The sequence below is a fragment of the Perna viridis genome, chromosome 1 (assembly GCF_037379345.1).
Source record: "Perna viridis isolate PV_CMFRI_1.1 ecotype Kerala chromosome 1, ASM3737934v1, whole genome shotgun sequence".
NCBI lineage: Eukaryota > Metazoa > Mollusca > Bivalvia > Mytilida > Mytilidae > Perna > Perna viridis.
Window position 1 is genome coordinate 22,007,925 of NC_142445.1, and position 16,648 is coordinate 22,024,572.

At 33.1% G+C, this 16,648-nt stretch overlaps 1 protein-coding gene and 1 long non-coding RNA gene across 5 annotated transcripts in view; one reads left to right on the forward strand and one right to left on the reverse strand.

Annotated features, from left to right (window-relative positions):
* LOC148627787 (protein Wnt-5b-like) overlaps positions 1-16,036 on the reverse strand; it is a 45,664-nt gene extending 29,628 nt beyond the window's left edge. The window contains exon 1 of one of the 2 annotated variants that reach the window (XM_088578936.1): positions 15,824-16,036. The gene's annotated coding sequence lies outside the window, so the exon portion shown is untranslated. Of the gene's footprint in view, positions 1-9,349; positions 9,375-15,823 lie in introns of those variants that run through there. The other variant, XM_088578945.1, reaches the window with a different exon arrangement.
* On the forward strand, positions 147-14,318 carry LOC148627788 (uncharacterized). Of its 3 annotated transcripts, none has more exons than XR_015921562.1 (3): positions 147-210; positions 6,264-6,325; positions 6,958-7,595. It is a non-coding gene; the product is annotated as an uncharacterized LOC148627788 (long non-coding RNA). The 3 variants fall into 3 exon arrangements; XR_015921561.1 differs by lacking the exon at positions 6,958-7,595 and adding an exon at positions 13,320-14,318 and having other exon boundaries at positions 150-210; XR_015921560.1 differs by lacking the exon at positions 6,958-7,595 and adding an exon at positions 10,589-10,776 and having other exon boundaries at positions 150-210.
* Positions 16,037-16,648: the final 612 nt, after the last annotated feature.

Consider the following 16,648-nt stretch of genomic DNA (forward strand, 5'->3'; position numbering starts at 1 on the left):
TGCGGTGTGAAAATTATTAACTTGACTAAAAACCGAGAACGCAGAGTTTTTTTTTGTTGTTTTTTTGTTTTAAATGAACACTTTACAGTCGAATGCACGTGGGAAACCGAGCCGCTTTTAATTGTCCCTACTTAACTTCCGGTGCAAATCCTTGTGGTAATTAAGCAAAAAGCCACAATAAATGAGCTTAACGAAGATATCAGACTTGTAGTAAGTATTGTGTTTTTGGTTATCTTGATCTCCGACATATGTTAAACGATTAAATCCTTATCAACTTCACTTAAAAACATATCATCACCAGATTTAGATTAGGTACGTATTTTCAAGGCGTTCGCTATCACTGTAATTAATGTTTTTTCCAAGATGCTCAAACTATAAAGTTTAACTTTTAAAATACAATCCAATGATTACGTTTACGTGATTGAATGTTGAAAATTTCGAAATTATGGAATTTTGTTTGTCTCAAGTCAGATTCTCAATTGCGTGCACTCCTTCTATTGATGAATTCCGATATTAAACATATCGTGATAAAACTGGGTAACCTAACTTCAGTAAATCACAGTGCCAAAAGTTTTTAATTTTTTCACTAATACCGTTTTTGATGTATATTAAATCTGTTGTGTTTAACACTTGGTAGGACAAGTAGATTGTTAACGCGATCAATTACTTGTTCTTCTTATCCAATCAATTCAAGAGGATCATTAAGAGTCCTTATCAACGGCTTAAAGGATAATCCCTGGTATTATAATCACGATAAGCTGAATACCAAATCGTATTTCAATGGCTAATACAATGATTTAACGCTTTCCTTGTCTGAAGTTATTTCTGTCATGTTGTGATTTTGTTCGATTCCATTCAATAATTCACTTGTAGCTGCATGAAAGTTATAGTACCAGAATTGACGTTAGACGCTACTAAAATATCCTAAAGCACAATTCGTTTCACGCTTCCGTGATGGTAGCGTTAAAATCGAATAATGTTCACCAGTAGGGGGCGTAACAGTAGGCACAATAAAATCAGGAATGCAAACCTTATCCTTTAATTCTAGTGAGGATCTCATGAAAAAAGGACCTGTCGTGGTGTCAAGTTTAATATCTGAATATTTTCAAAAGAAATTGTAAAGGCCGTTATTATAGCAAGACCAGCTACCCGAAGTTGCTGATTTCTGTGTTAAAATACCATGTCGAACTTTTTAGCTGAAGGGTCCTTGTTTAAGTACTAAGTTGTAATCAAAAACTCCGGGACCAAAATAATTGGATAAAAATAAGAGCGTTTAGTGCGTTTTTAACAATAAAACATTGGATGTAATTCGGAATTTAGATTCTTTTGCCACCGACTCGCTTTTAGTACGAATAATCAAGCATAATAAAACTTGTATATTTAAATCGCACTCTTGCAGAAATTTTCAATTTTACAGTTTACGCAATATGGAAATTAAGGAGTCGCAAACAATTTCATAACTATTCACGGTTAACGAGCGAATCGTTTCGTATTTTACCATCTGTAACTTTGAAATTTAGAAGGACTAAACCAGCAGAGATGTAGAAAAGGGGTCATAAATGCACCTATTAGATGAAGAAGGTTTGCATATATTTAAATTAAGGCATTGCCCATGGGAGTGTTATGTTTTTTTTTTAAATAGGACAAAGAGGGTTGAGTATAAAATTTATGTATATCATCGAGTGTGCTATCGATCACTTGCTGAAATGTATTGCATATATTGTGCACCTCGTATTGAATTCATGCTACTATTTTTGGTAGCTATTATTGTTATATCTGAAGAGACTAAAAGCACATATTTTTCTTTTAGTCGTTTGCATCTGATTATTAATATTCTAAATCACGGATTACTGTCTTTTTGTTTCCGAATTTTTATCAGGAGGTGGCATAGTATATCTTCAGAACATTTTTCAAAAAATGATGTCAAGAGATTACGGTTATCAGTATATTCGCGATTTTTTTGTTTAAATGATAAAAATATCATTATCGAATTTCAAATTTGTGATACACTTTTGTACAATTAGTATTCTTGGCATCAGACCTTCATATAAAACTAAAGTACATGATGTTGATTAGAAATAAAGCCATGTCTTCTGTGAAAAAAGGTATCGTACATATAGTATGATACGACATTACAACTCAAATGGCTCAAAGAATTCGTGGTATACCGCAGTTTTGCCAAGTCCGACATGTAACGAAGGATCCACTTAGTGGAGAGGGATAACCGGTAAAATATGGCCGGCTTTTCGCTATGTTGTGTTAACGTCATCAGTCGATTCTGATTACCATTCGATTCAATAAGTAATTTTTTATCTACCGTAATCTCATTTCAGTTTCATAGAAATTGTAAAATATCGTTGGTACTTACATGCAAAAAGTGTTAAAATAAAGGCTTTAAGTATCAGTCTTTGTAAGAATCATGCAAATTATGCAGTATGTGATACACATAAAAAGGCTACACTTTTTAATTTTTGTTATTAAGTTGTTTTTGTGTCTATATGATGAAATGTATTACCATTCATTCCAGTCTGTCTGCTTATAGGAGATAATCTATATTGAAAATCCAATAGCTTCTATTGTAATTTAGTGTCATTTACAGAGTAATCTCAACTTCAGTTTGAATTCTACGGTATATCTTATATATTTTTTTATCTCCTAAGAGCAGGGGTTATATGAAAAGCCACATGTTAATTTCTGTTAACTATAACATTAAAAAAATAAATATATGTAGGCTATCCAACCATGAATCACATTTTGCATGATTCTTACCTGGAGTGCTACTTAAAAAAAAATATATTGACCGCAACTCGAAGTTACGATTGGCTGGATTGTTTCTCATAAGGGTTCTTACATATTAAAAATAAATACTGATATTTGAATAGTTTGAAATTATTCGGTCAGACTCATAAGAAAATGATTTAGGTCCTTTTGATGTCAAGCATAGAAAGTAAAAGAAAATCGAAGACTGACGTCTTCAAGTATTTTGGCTTGCTATACATTCAAAATGGCACGAATGTGATATGCTCTAAACTCGGTGACTTCTGCTAGGATCTTGGTTCCCTTGTTATGTTTACTATTTCGTAACCGTGATGACCCGAATGTTTTTCAATCAAAATAACTCGTTACCTGGAAGTGCTGGTAATGTTTTCGTTCTACAAGTTTCTTTCAAATTTTTAGCGATCTTTGGCTTGCTTATGATATTGACCAGGGAACCAGATTGGGAACCAGTTTAAACAACTGGCAATGACCATACGTATATATTGCATATGGTGTAACAGTCTTCATATTCATTGGTTGTTATGATCACGTGATGCAAAGATATTCCACGTACATGAAGCTTTGTTTCTATATTTTTTAAATATATTGACGCTATGTTTCTATTTATATGTATATTGATGCTATACTTATAAATTTAGATCCGGATATAAATCCGCTCCGTCATTACTCTCAGCCAATCATGCCGGAAAATTACAATACTTATATCCATATCCAAAATACATTTTCTACATATTTAATATATAAATTAGGTACTTCCACTCAGTCAATACGTTATAGATGGACCTCTTAGATTATATTAACCTCAGACTTCGCCCTCGGTCAATATAATCTGAACAGGTCAATATTTATAATGTATTAACTTCGTTATAAATCCATAACTGATAAATATATCGGGCCCTGATAATGTATATGGCCTATATAGTCAATTGTAACAAGCCCCTGTGTCTGAATCAGACACTGGGTAATGTTCGATGCTAACCAATCATTTCATCTTTTTAATGTAAACATCCCGTTCTCATACAAGCAAAAAAAAAACACGTAGAACACATGCGTATGATATTTAAGAGGTGCATTTTATATCTCGTATGAAGCTAGAATTATGAAACTATGACGGTAAACACGACACCAATCAGTAGCATAAAGTTGTGTAGTAATATGTAATTATGCAAATCATATTCGAAAGTACTGAAATTACGAGGGCAAGAAGTCAATAACAATATTAGGATGTTGGAATAATTTTGACCCTTTATCCGGAAAAGTAGAGAATGAAAATTGAAATCTCTTGTCTCTCCAGGTTGGAATACTATAAAATTCCTTGCATGGTAGGAATAGTTGAATTGAAGTACGAACCATATACTAGTATGTATATTTTAACAAAGGTACTTGGGGTCGGAATTTTTTGTTTTTGTAAAAAAAGGAAAAAAAAATTACGAAATTATGTGTTATAACAGCACTTCGCCCTTTATACCAGTCGACCCCCATACATTAGAAAACTTCATATAAATAGTATAGGTGCAATAGTTTCTGATGATTTCGTTTTTTTTTCTTTTTTACTTTTTTTACAAAAAAAAATCCCGACATCTAGTTCCTGCGTATTTCAAATTACCAGCTTTCCCGAATTTATAAACATTCCTGTATCATCGGTGCCGACTGAGCGAATTATTCATCTGCAGGACTACTAGTTATATGAGTGAGAAACTGTTATATGAGTTATGTGAGTCTCTAGAAACAATACAAATGATAATATTCCTAAAAAAAAAAAAAAACCCAAAACACTGACGAATCCCGTAAGGGAACTTCCACTATGCGAGTTAAGAGACGAGCCAATATCTCTGATTTTAATCATGGCAAAATTTTTTGTTATTGTTTTTTCTCAACAGAATGTAACTTGTTTAATCAGTTGTGACTTTTGAAACCATAAAGTTCAATCTTTATTTATCAAATTGCACATGAGGGTTAACCTAATTGACATTTTCCTCTTAACTGCGGCGTAGTCGACAGGCATGCGTGGTAAATACTTCCCCGAGGTAGGACTTCGGATAAAACAAAATACAAACTAGCACGCGATGTTTGAATAGTAATCAAGAGCAACAAAAGTAATCTCCAACTTTCGTTCGTCTGCCTTACAAATTTGTCGGATGTAAACAGCAGCAACCTCCAAAAATACTGAAAATTCTGCTTCATTTTCCCCGTATATCCCTCGTTATTACCGAGATCCAATGTTTGTAATTTGTTAAATATTGAAGAACGAAAAAAATATATCAAATTCAAATTTTGATTTGTTTTCTTGATATCAAACAACAAAAGTTTCGAAACTTGGAACCTTAAACAAGTTAAAATCGGTTTCCCCTGTTCAATATACATAATTATAATTACACTTAAACCTTCGACATATATAACACACAGAGCATGATAGACCACACTGTCTAAGCCGTGTGGGAAAAGCTAGCTTCAACCATCCGTGCTTCACATAGTGAACTCATGCGTCCATTTAGTTTATAGTATCAAAATTTGTCAGTGATTTGGTGGTAATTTAGTTGTGGTAGAGTCCAAAAGATGATTCTGAAGAAATTCATTTCCAGTTTCCCAAGCTTGAAATAGTTGACATTGAATATATTAAATTAATTCTAATATCGACTTTTGGTCTCTTTTCAATTCACAGATGTTAAATAAAGGTGTCAAATTTACATTGCGAAACTAAAGTTGTAAGATACATTTTATTTGAGTATTGTTAGTGGACTCGGAACTAATACGTTCATTCATCTACCTGGCAGCTTGTTACAAAATGATAATCCTTGCGCTTCAGTTCGTATCAAAGCCGTCCCTCCTCATTCACTCTCATTCTATATGGAGATTTAAATGCAAAAGAGAACAAGATAATTAAAATATCACATGTTGGTGGGCATAAAACGTAAATTCTATTCAAATGTGAATTTAAAGTTCCCATTCAGTCAGTTGCTTGAGAGTTATAAGCCATATATTGAGAATTAAAAGCGTATTTATAACGGACACCAACGGAGAGAATGCTTCCCAGCGATTTAACGAACAATATTTGTATGAACTATATGACTATTACTTTCCCCTTTGTCGCCAGTTATACATATGCAGTACAACAGTTTACACTGATTTTCAGGACGAATGAACTTGATTGAAATCCAAACATTTTTGGCATTTGCACCTAAGTTACATTAATATTTTGGAATAACTATCTGTTAGTTTCCAACGAAGTTCTAGGCTTGGTTGCTTAATACTGCCATTCAACAAATAATACTCAATAGTAATATGCAGTACATATGTTGATGTTAGATTTGTCGACCACTTTTGACTTGTTTTTTAGCCAAATGCAATTTTCATACCTGTAGTGTTAATTGCTTGCCGAAAATAGACATCGAGAGTTCCAGCAGGTGTACATGTAAATATTAGCATTTAAAGATCCTGATGAAAATTAAAAATCTGAGTGGCATATGCGATTTTTTTTATTCAAGGGACATTCACTGTAAAGTTAAAGACGGAACAGCTTCATATATATAAAAGAAGGGAACTTGTTGTAAGTATTAAAAACAGTTTTCTTTCAAAATGGGTCTAATTTCCAAAATATCACTTGAGATCTAATGAATGGAGGATACCATAGGCGTAGGAAGTTTTAGAAAATGGCATTTTCACAATTGGCGCACCCAGTAACAGACAATTTCATCTATATTACTCTTTACAAATAGCTTTCATGTTCATGATAAGATCATAAATGTAAGCAAGTTACACTGACTGTTTGATACATCAAGAAACCTGCAACCTTTTGTGGAGCATTTAACATGCAATTAGGAAATCATTTGTTATGATTTATAGATATTTGTACCGCTATAACACTTTAAAAATGCTTTAACAAAACAACAAGATCCATATGCATGCCAATAAAACTCCATTGCTCTAAAAGAACCAAATATTTTAGAAACTATTAAACTGCAAAATTCCAACTGTCGAAATGCCAGCCACACAAAGCGTACCAGACGATATGTTGCAAGAAACTTACTAACGATTTTAAAAATCAACATTATTATACAGTAACGTAAAATATCTAAAGTCGACCAAACTTGTGTTGATTTTTGTCTTTCTTGTACTCGCATAGCTACACGAAACTTCGATACACCTTAGTAGAGTTTTCCGAAATGTTTTTATTTAAAGATTTGATCAAACAAAAGTACACAGCTGAGAATTCGTTCGTCTCATTCTGAAATTCATCATATGCACGATAGTGAAAAAGACATTCCATAATACGAATGATATTCAAACCTCGCAGTCAAGCAAATGCAGGATATACACACACAGAACAGAATGGTACAATGAACAATTGGAACTATCTGAAGATGAAGTATGAGGAAGGTACATGCATATGATTTCTTCTCTAGAAAACACTCTTTCAGTTTATATTGTTATATTGTTAGGAAGTATGATGGGAACAAATTCGCCGAGAGACATAAACCTACTCTGGTGATGGACATTACTGCAACATTAGATTGATTGATTGTTGGGGTTTAACGTCGGAGCAGCAATATTTCAGTTATATTCAGACGATGAACATGAAATGGATGATAAAATGAACATTAAATGATGATGATATGAAAAACATGGGACATACGGATAATAGGGTCGACAAATTTTGATTGCCGCTAGAAAAAGAGGGATGGGTAGGGTCGGGCAATTTAGCCTCCTGTGGCGGAGCGCAAAGGTTCCTACTCCTATCGAATACCACGGGGTTCTTTAACGTGCAAGGAACGTGGCATCTTTCCCAACACGTTGAACCACTATGGTTAGCGGTCAGGTTTTCCGTATTATAGCCTGACAACCCCAGCATGTAGCACCCCAGGGGTACCCCATTCCACCACCTGGGGCACACATCCAAGTTGCTCTGTGGGCAGAGCGCCTAGCCCCCGGCTAGGTTCCTGAGCACTATTTAATCGCCTTTTACGACAAGCTTAGCGCTGCTGCAGGCCTATTCTTTTGACACCCGGACCTGCACGGGCCTGCAACATTAGAACTACCGTGTTCAGGATGTTGATTGTAAAATTTGAATTGGTGATTTATATAGCCTGCTTAAAAAAGCCTATCCGTAATTATTTGTAAGAAGTTATGCTCGACAAGTATAAAAATAGGCGTATCGGTACTTCAAACAAAAAATAAAAGTTATTCATGTTTGTCGTAGATTTCTTTCACGGTCTTTAGATAATGCTATGACATCTTCCACAGCATTTGTAATTTCATATCAAGTTTTTTTGAAGATGTGATTGAACCACCAACCAAAGCATCCTGCGACTAATGTCAAGCAAAGTCCTTACAGTGAAGTCAATCGTAATTTGGGACTGGTGTGGAATAAAAAAAACCACCTATTCTAGGTGAATCATAGATAAGATGATAAAGCCTGAGTAATAGAAACCCGATGGAAGCGTGATTTCTAATATTTACAACGGATAAAACGTCCGCTTTTAATTTCTTTGATAGAGAAACACCGTTGTAATTATTACAGAGAAGGCTTTTTATGACAATTAATTACTTAGTCTCTGTGTGTCATGTTGACGTGTCAAGCTAATTATTGGTGAATTCCAGCAATAAAACTTTCTATCTATTGATGATATCATCTCTTGCATATCTCGAAAAATGACGAATAAGGATTTGACCTTCACCATGAAAAGTGAAATTACAAGCAAATTTGTGATTAAAAGGAACTCATTAATTATGCCTTTTTCATGATTTGTGATTGTGACCTTGTGAGTGCATATCGATATGTAATTTTACAAAGCAGAGAATGGATCTGAATTTCTAATGATTGAGTTACATTTGTTTGTAGCGTCAACAGGTGCTCTTTTTTTGTAATTAACATGTGTTTTCAAACATTTACTATTTAATGTACCTATTTGAAGGATGCGCTCGAATTTCGAAGGTCAAGAAGCTGTATCTTGTTGCTAATTGATTCACGTTTTAATATACCAAACACCACATGGTGATATCTTATTGAAACGAATCTTGCAACATATCAATACTGCTTGTAGAATAGAATCGACCTCTAAAGTTGACAGTGACGTCAAGGAAACGGTATTAAAAACTAAAATGTACAAAGACAAAGATAATGTCGAAAGAAAACACAATTTTTAACATCTGTTTTCTTCAACTTCCGTGCACGTGTTAATTCCGTATAATTCCGATTATATATCAAAACATTTGTATTCAAGTGTTTGTCCGATTGAACTCATTCAGAACAAAGATGATTTTAACGGCCATATATGTGTCATTAAAGAAAAACAAACCCACATTGATCATGTTCCAAATACTAGGTGGAAAAAAACCAAGATGACCGTCCTTTCAATTTGATTTTTGTTTTAGAAAAATCATATATTAATAGGAAAAAAAATCGCAGAGTGACATAGTTTTTAACAGTAGAAGAGCTTTTGGAAATTTATATTGGTGAAATTACAAGGTGATTAAAAAACATTATATCAGATAGTTTCACATGGCACGGAGTATCCAGAAAAGCTTTCCGATTTGGATTCTTCCGCTTCAACGAGTACAAATAATAACTTACCCTGTTATTGCAAGCTACTTAAAGCAGCCATCTTGGCGGAATGGGATAATACAAGTACCATGTACCAAAATGTATGCTTAATGTAACACTTTATCACAGGAAATCTCACTGAATGGAAAACTTGAAAAAAGACTTGAGGAAAGTTAACTTGACAATATGGCAGTCGATGAGTTGCAGAAAATACTTCTTTTTATCTAAACCGTAAAGTATGGTCGATTGGTGTCCTATCAATATAAATACCATGAACGTATCAGAAGTACAGTCATTCTAATAGACAATTTTGTGCTAACGGTGGGGTAGTCTATAAACATGCGTAAAGCATGCTCAATATACACTTCTGCGAGGAAAATTCTTTGTTCTACCCAAGTCCTACCTCGCGGAAGTGTATATTGAGCATTGGTCACCAACTTACCACAAAAGGGTCTATATGGTCAAGTTGTTAGCTGATCCTTAAAGGACTATACTTGTTTTTTCTGTATAATTGGCATCTGATATTATGTCTTTCTATTGGATACTTTGAATTTAGAAGTTTATCAATGTCAGAATAATGTCTAAGCAAATGAAAAAGCCATATGCAGTCTAACCTTTCACGATTATCTTTACAATGGAGTAATTACATAAACTAGTTATCAGAAGCAAACGGCTCAAACGGCAGATCAAAGTTTAAGAGAAAAAACTTGTTCACCGATAATTGGCACGCATTTAAGAGCATGTTTACGTTCAGAATTGCCTACTATAAATCAGGCGATGATCAGATATAGCCATTTGTTATTGCCGCATCCTTTAGTTTGTATATTTCATCTGAGCGAGTATCTACTCGACCCTAAGGGCCATCCAAACTGTGTTTTCATCCCTCAATGATAATTGTGTGAATGAAAATAATCATTGATAATTTATGTTCAAGAATGGTTGTTTTGATTAGAAACCATAGCATTGTTAAATGACTGAAACTAATATCGCTTTTGTCCGTACAGTTATGGAGACAAAGAAAAGAGGATAATATTAGTTATCAATACCATCTACTGCAATCAAAATGTTGCTTAAATAATGCTTTACATAAAACCATCTTCACGTGAAGGTCGTTCTAGGAAAAATATTTTATTTGCACTGACTTTCATTATTAAGATCTATAAAATGATGAGAATAAAATCTAAAAGGTGTTTTAATGATCGCGGAGATATTAGTATTTATTATCAGAGTCTTTTTTATTGTTCGCTGTATATGGTTATGATGAAACAGCCAATTTAACACGAGGACACTTGGAAAATCTAGATGCACCTTATCTGTGGTTGGATGACCATCAAGTGCAAAATGCCTACTATGTGAGATAGTTCCATACATGGATAAAAAGCCAACGGGTGCTATGCATCTGCGAAGCGAGACTAGTCCAAAGTATGGGAATAATTGATATTACTTTGTGCTCAAGTGAAAGTAAGTACTTCCTACTTTTTGTCGGGCCATAAAGTGTAAACTAATTTCAGAAAGAAGTCCGTAAAAGTTGGTGCAAAGGGTCTTTGACGTGAGACTAGTCCATAGTTTAAAAAACAAATATAAAGCAATTCCATAGTTCTTGTTTGGTGCAATCCAATCAAATATGGTACAGTATTCCGCCTTCCTCTGAAAGTGGAGCGTGGTTACCTCAATATGCTTTCGTCTGAATCATTTAAGTTTTTTTACATTTTTAGGATAGAAATGACTTAACAAGAACAAAAACCGCACCGAAAACAACAAAATAAGTTTGAAAAAAATCTTCCAAAGACAGACATGGGCTTTAAATCCAAGATAATTACTACCGTATGGTCATTATTTATCATATACTAAGGGCAAGAGCACTTGCATACTTTTTTGCACACGGTCGAAAACTTTTTGTTTTTGTTTTTGTTTTTTTTTTTGCTGTTGTTTCTGTGACAGGGTTAACATTTTCTTCTCCGTTTTCCAATTTTCAGTTTTGTCAGCTATGCTGGAGTGTGCATGGTTAATTATCTATCGACAGCCCCATAAATTATCACTAGTCTTTATATTTTGAAGTTATCTGCATCTTAGGATGTGTCATCTAGTAGTCCCCATTGTACAATACTGCACAATCATGAACATTTTTGAATGAACGTTATCAAATTCCTATTATGGAAAAATCTTGAATGCGATTATGAACAGTAAGAAAATCCTATAGATCTTATCTCTGTATACTCCAAATTAGTTGTTTTCAAATTTTTAATGACAAAATTTGTTTTCATGTTATCAAATCTTTTAAATTCGTTTCGTTAATTGAATTTTTACATTCCGAAAGTCGGATCAGAGTTTCGAATGTCCTTTCCATAACTGTAGAAGGTCTCACCCGAATTATATAGTACATCATTCGCTAATTCGTATATCAAATAACCCTGCTTATAACTTTTTTTAATGTATCACTTGAAAATAAACAGCTAAACCCGAGTAGTACCGTATGGTTAACTAGTATTGCATAAAATGTCATTAGACAACAGCCTAACGTAAGTATATAGAAGGGGTCATAACGATAAAAACTAGCCACAGAAGTTAATTCAGGATAAAAAAGAAAGATCATGTCTTAAATGTTACTTGATACTTCAGCTCTAAAATATGATATAATACGTAAAAAAGAAAGTTTTTGGCTTACACAAAAGCTACTTGAACAGGGTTATGTTGACCGTGGGTTTCAGTCATCGCTTCAAATGTTTGACCGTCACAGATTATTTCAGTTATTTCACGGATAAATGAAGAGGGCTCCATAAGTCATAGTTGCTCTTCTCCTTTCACCGTCTGTGGCCTACAGCAAGCAGCACGTACGTGTCTTTCTTATTAGAAGAAACTTCTGCTTTAAAATATATATGTAGGTTTTAACAAGCTCAGTTTTGATATGCTTTTTGTTTTAATTTTGGATCTTATTGTTATATTTCAGATTTTGTGAAATCAAAGAAATCATAACTTTTCTTTCGATTCACCATTAATCAGACGTCTACCTCCAAATTCGACCAAAAAAAAACCCTTATTAAAATACGAACTATCAGAAGTCTTAATTATAGGTAATTCTTGACTTGAGATTTCTGACAAAGAATGTCCAATGAAAGTAAGCTTTCTGTCAGTAATTGAAGGAAAGTTCAATTGAGGACAAGAATAAGGACATGCAATAACTTAAAGTATTTGTATATAAAAAAAAATAAGGGTAAAACAGTATACCTCTATCCTTCCGGGCGTGGGTATAAAAACGCACAAAAATAAAAAAACAGAAAAAAACCGCAAAACTATATTACTGTAAACAGAATTAAGGAGTTCTCTGAGGGAAAACTCAAATATTTTATTTAAAGTGTAATGACTGAAAAGTGAATTCTTAATGTGTCAATATCTAGATGATCCAGATATTACTTCAACAAGTAAAAAACAATTTATGGGCATGGGTGATACTTTTCTATTTACTAAATATAAACTGGCATTTTTATGCTCAAATTTAATGCTAAAATCCTGATTTTATATGTTACAATGAATGTGAACTTTTTAAAAGCAACTTTAGTGATGAAATTTTAAACTCTTAAATTTATGATGACCCCTTTACTATCAGGTCATCAAATTAGTTAAAGGTTTAAATTTCATTTTAAAATATACAACCCGAGTTCTATGTTTAGAGTTGTATGACCTTAATTTGCTAAGATTTTTGCGATATTTTGGCAATTTGTATAAATTATTGCTGGGTTTATGGGAACATATTTTACTAAGGTTAATTTTGTTGTATACTTTATAAGATGAATTGGTTAAAAATCGAGGTCGCAACCGATTATTCAAGAAATCGTCTTTTATAAAATCCGATAAATATGTCTGATTGTGTATTGTCTATGCTAATTTATAACCCGACTTGAATCCATGTTTTTTTTTAATGCATCATAAATTTTATAAATGTTTCGTATTTAAACGTTATTATATTTGAATTTGAAATGGTTTTACGTAACTTTTCATTTAGGTGACTGTTCAGCCAACTCAGCAAATATGGTAATCATAGAGCGATATCTGAACGTCGATCACCACAGGAAGTTACTTATCCAGGGATAAAGATAGAATGACAATGTTGATTACTATATTGAGCACGAAAAGCCAGGATTTAGAAATGAGTTTGCAGTAGCTTAATCCCCGTATTTTCTTTTCCGACCTGATTAGATGTGCATGCATTGTGTGTGTGAAAAAATGTGTATCTTATTATGTCTCACATTAATTCCGTGCGAATTCCGAAGCAATAACGAAATAGAAAGTTGTTATTTCATATCATTGTAATAATATAATACATGTATGAATTTTGCTGTTCTAAGTTGCTTTTTGTCAGAATTCACACCGAATTATGTGCATATTACCTTCATCACAAGAAATAACGCGTTTTACAAACTACAAAACACTCGCTGATTTATATATTTCGGGACATCTTGCTACAAGTACTAAGTGTCTATCAAAATGGTTATTCAATAAAATGAGACGTATGGAACGAATGCAAATTTTCTGTTCTAAAATTAGCTTTAAACGACAGTACAAGCAACATAAAATAAAAATATGACTGGATTATTGCTTAAATTTGAATTGTAAATAGATAGAGGTACCATATTAAATGTTTGTCAGTATATGATTTTGAAAGGTTAACACGATGTCGTCAATAAAATTGATTTTGAACTTGAATTTTTTACATCACCTTCTTAAGTTTGCAGTGTTGTATTTAAGGGGGAGTCTTGGGTTTGAACCCCTCTCTTTGTTTGCAGTGTTGTATTTAAGGGGGAGTCTTGGGTTTGGACCCCTCTCTTTGCTTGCAGTGTTGTATTTAAGGGCGAGTCTTGGGTTTGGACGCCTCTCTTTGTTTGCAGTGTTGTAATTTAAGGGGGAGTCTTGGGTTCGGACCCCTCTCTTTGTTTGAAATTTTGGTAATTATTAGATACATTTGGTGCAAATTAGCAAATAAAGGAAACCCCCTTTTGATGAATTTTTTGTTGAGCCCCATTTTTTGTAAATTTCTGGATCCGTACTAGTTTTCACTACTCCCACTTTTGTCTATCAAATTGGAACACGATTGTGACGAAGACGTCTATATAAAATATGCTTTCTTAATACCTTAAAAAAACTGAGTGAATCAAACTTACATGACTGTTGTTTTTTTTTATTATTATTAAAAAGCCTTGTCCATCCACCCACCCACAAACATCTCTCTCGATAGTTTGGACTTTTCAAGATGCGTTGAGATATCTGTCTCATAAAATAGTATATTAGATAAGTATGTATGTACATGTTACAATGCACAAACTCTTACATCAAGATGGAATAATATATGCGAATAAAAAGTTTAATGTACTACAAATGAAATTAGTTCCTGTTCATGTGTAATGCATTTATAACTAAATCATCGATCACATCTGTTCGATTTCAAGTTAGTGTTCATGTATTAAAATATGTCAGGTATTTTATCCATTAAATTCATACGTTTTTGATCAGTCAAAGATTAATGTCTTAATTATTCTGATTACTACAGTAAAAATGTCGCTTCAAACTGAATTAATTGACGGAAAACATGAAGACATTTTATGTAGAAGTCAACATTTCAGCGTTTTCCTTTCGCGAAACTAACATTTTTACTCGAAATCTAATATAGCAAAGAAGGTTAGATAGTACGTTAAAAATCCACAATAAAATCGATGTACTACCTCACTTAATGGACGTATTTTCCTTTCAACAAAATATGCTTGCAGATGATTATGGTCGGATTAAATCATTCCTTAAACTTTATACAATATCAGATTGTCGGTTTGGATTTAATTTCAATTAAATTTGAGTGATTGGTACAAGTATCAAAATAAATTTAAAACACTTTAAAAATAAACAAATTAAGGCCTTTATGATCCGCCAGCTAGTTGGACAACCTTTTTTCTCACTTCGAAAGGTTATACTTATCTCAACTTTATTTCCGTTAACAGAAATGATATAAAATTAAACGGACTACCATATCTTTAAAAGTATATGATACACGAACTATATTTAACACAAAATATGTTGATAGAACTGCTGGTATTGCGGAATTCTCTTCCCCGCTGATATGTCAAATTTTATGCCCTCTAAAGCAGTGTAACATTTCTAAGGAAGGTTTTTGTCTCTTGGGCAACAAATACGATCTGTCATTGTTTTATTTACAAAACAACTATTCAATTATTTGAACATTTTATTCTATACACTCGTGTCTAGGTAAACCTAAATGTCACTCTGTACCTACAAACCGTCTCTTATCAAACACTACAGGCCAACTTTCAAATTTTAAAAGAATTAGAATAAAGAGCAAAAAAACTAAATGTGATGTAATGAAATCTGGGAGTATGGAGCTTTTAAACGTTTACTGTATCATTCTACATAGTCATTACCTAAACTAAACTGTTAGGCATTCGATAATGTGTTGTTAAAAAGCATTTAAACGATGCAGCAAAAAGAAAAACGTGCACTTACCAACTTGTTTTGTAGGTCAGTAAATAATATCCACAAATATATACTCGGATTATTAGAAATCCAATAATGTTTCAAAGTTACACACAAATTCTTAAGTACATTACATTTTACACTTTCTTATACGATACTCTCTTAGAAAAATACACCTTGTTATAATAAAAAAATCTCCATGTGAAACGCATCTAACTCAAAACATGTTAAATTGACAGAAGACGACAAAATGATGTCCAATTGACTAGGTGCTTGATTGACAGGTTTCTATTCGGTTTGGTTGGATGAAAAATGGGGGTAATAACTAGGTGGCAAAAATTGTAGATCTTTATCTACCACGACATTTCAACCCTCACCCCTCAGTCATTTAATGTTTTGTATGTGACATGTGGAGCAACGATATTTTGAAGCATTTTAAATATTCGAATTAGCATTTATTGTTCGTGTTTGAAAATCGATTCTGTAGAAGATCAACCCTCTGTATTGAAGAAGGAATACGTATTGTGATGTGACACATAGAAAATAATTGTGGTTATTTCAGAAACATATTTATCATATAATTACACATGGGTCATTAAAATCTCCACATATGAATATTAATATTTCAATTAAATGACGGTTCATTAACAATTCCTATTTTTGTAAACCGAGAACCAGTCTTTTAAGAACATAATTTGATGGGATGTCTCAGCTAATTTAAGCAGACATCTCAAATTAGGCAGTGATATTGTGCAACTGCAGCTATTGTGTACTAGATCATCGTGTTGGTCTTGGAGAATGATACATTCACAAAAGAGTAGTTGTTCTTCTTGAACTTTTCATTGCTGTTGAGAA